Consider the following 2,962-nt stretch of genomic DNA (forward strand, 5'->3'; position numbering starts at 1 on the left):
GTTTCACCATGTTGACCAGGATGGTCTCGATCTCTTGACCTCGTGATCCACCCACCTCGGCCTCCCAAAGTGCTGGGATTACAGGCTTGAGCCACCGCGCCCGGCCTAAGAAAAGGATCTTAAGAAAAATCAAACAGTGAAAAACAAATGAATTACAACAAACAACAATTAGATTAATGGCAGACTTCTCATCAGAAATAACAAACGTCAGAATGCAATGGACGGTAGAAATAAAGCTAAATAATCAGTAATCACAATAGATTTCATATTAAACAACAGATGATCAGCTTGGATTTATTTTTTTAATGTCCAGCTATAGGCTTTTACAAGAAATAACCCATTGCTTGGCATGGTGGCTCATGCCTATAATCCCGGCACTTTGGGTGGCTGAGGCAGGAGGAATACTCGAGCCCAGACTGGGCAACAAAGTGAGATGCCATTTCTACCAAAAAAAAAAAAAATCATTTTTAATTAGCCGGGTGTGGTGACACATGCCTGTAGTTCCCGCTAGTCAGGAGGCTGAAGTGGGAGGATCCCTTGAGGGCAGGAGTTGGAGGATGCAGTGTACCCCAGCCTGGTTTACAGAGCAAGACCCTGTCTCAATAAATAAATACATAAATAAAAGAAAAAGAAATATCCCTAAAATATAAAGACAAAGTTTAAAAAGGCTGAAGAAAAAATACACAAATATGATTTAATGCATGTATATAATTAAACTAGGCAAACACCAACTTTAAAAAGTGGGTTTGGCAATATTAATACTGGAAAAAATAAACTATATGACAAAGAATATTCTTGGAGATAAGTTCACTATGTAACGATAAAAGACAGTATGTCACAGTAGTGAAGGGGACACGCTCTAGAGCCAGACTACCTGGATTCAAACATTTTATTTTATTTTATCCCATTTCATTTGGAGACGAATCTCACTGTGTCACCCAGGCTGGAGTGCAGGGGCGCAGTCTCGGCTCACTGCCTCCCAGACTCAAGCAATTGTCCGGTCTCAGCCTCCCAAGTAGCTGGGACTACAGGCGTCCACCATCACACCCGGATAATTGTTTTGTATTTTTAGTAAAGGCAGGGTTTCACCATGTTAGCCAGGCTGCTCTTGAACTCCTGACCCCAGGTGATGCACCTGCCTCGGCCTCCCAAAGGGCTGGGATTACAGGCGCGAGCCACCATGCCAGGCTGACTCCGCCATTTAGAAGCTGAGTGACCTTGAGCAAGTTACTTAATCTCTCTTTCCTTGATTTTCCCACTAGCAAATGGGGAAAATAACAGTAGCCACTTCACAGAGTTATTATATGAAGTAAACGAATTAATACATAGAAAGTGCTCAGCACAAAGTGTTGTATAAGTATCTGCTGCCGTAAAAGGACAAAGTCCTGGAAAACTGTAATTCTGAATGTGTATGTACTCAATAACATATCCCTAAAATACACAAATAAAAATGGATAGGATTTATGAGACATTGGCAAATAACCTAATTATAGTGGGGAATATAAACATATCTCAGTAAGTGACAGATCTAACAGATAAAACATTGGTACAGATGTATACAAGTTGAACCCCATCATTAACAAGCCTGATCTAATGGCTGAATTTAGAGCTCTGTACCTCCAAATTTAGATACTATACATTGTTTGCAATTTTACATGCAACATTTACAAAGCCTGACTATGTACAGACCAATTCTTTTTTTTTTCTTTCTTTAAAAAAAAAAAATAAGAGACAGGGTCTGGCTATGTTGCCCAGGCTGGAGTGCAGTGGCTATTCACAGGCACGATCCCACTACTGATCAGCATGGGAGTTTTCACCTGCTCCGGTTCTGACCTAGGCCGGTTCACCCCTCCTTAGGCAACCTGGTGGTCCCCCACTCCCAGGAGGTCACCATATTGATGCTGAACTTAATGCGGACACCCGATTGGCATAGCGCACTACAGCCCAGAACTCCTGGGCTCAAGAGATCCTCCCGCCTCAGCCTCCCGAATAGCTGGGACTACAGACACGCGCCACCGAGCCCGGCCAGACCAATTCTTTGACCTCACAACCATTAGATTAGAATACAACAACAAAACGATGACCAATCACTCCCACCTCCACACATTTGGAAGTTTAAAGACATACTTCCAAATAAATCATCCAAAAATTAGAAAATATTTAGAACTAGCCAGGCTCAGGGGTTCATGCCTGTAATCCCAGCACTTTGGGAGGCCAAGGAGGGTGGGTCACCTGAGGTCAGGAGTTCAAGACCAGCCTGGCCAACATGGTGAAACCCCATCTTATGAAAAAAAGAAAAGAAAGTATTTACAACTAAAGGAACATGAAAATACTGCCTGTCAAAATGGATGGGATATAACCAAAGCAGAAAAGGAAAATGTATAGCCTTAAATGTTTGTGTTACAAAAGGAGAAAACTGAACATTTAATAAGGTAAGCATCCAACTTAATAAACTGGCTGGGCACAGTGGCTTGTAATCCTAGCACTTTGAGGGACTAAGGCAGGAGGGTCACTGAAGGCTAGTGGTTTGAGATCAGCCTGGGCAACATAGCAAGACCCTGTCTCTACAAAAAATAATAAATTCGCCAGGCATGATGGCCATGCCTGTAGCCCCAGCTACTTGGGAGGCTGGGATGGGAGGACCTCTTGAGCCCAGGAGTTCGAGGCTACTGTGAGCCATGATCACATCACTTCCAGCCTGGGCAACAGAGTGAGATCTTGTCTCAAAATTAATAAATAAAAGTGGGAGAAAGAAAAGCGAGTACAATGAAAACTCAAAGAGGACGGGCGCGGTGGCTCATGCCTGTAATCCCAGCACTTTGGGAGGCCGAGGCGGGTAGATCACAAGGTCAAGAGATCAAGACCATCCTGGTCAACATGGTGAAACCCCGTCTCTACTAAAACTACAAAAAATTAGCTGGGCATGGTGGCGCGTGCCTGTAGTCCCAGCTACTCAGGAGGC

Source organism: Cebus imitator, unplaced genomic scaffold (genome assembly GCF_001604975.1).
Source record: "Cebus imitator isolate Cc_AM_T3 unplaced genomic scaffold, Cebus_imitator-1.0 Scaffold689, whole genome shotgun sequence".
Classification (NCBI taxonomy): domain Eukaryota; kingdom Metazoa; phylum Chordata; class Mammalia; order Primates; family Cebidae; genus Cebus; species Cebus imitator.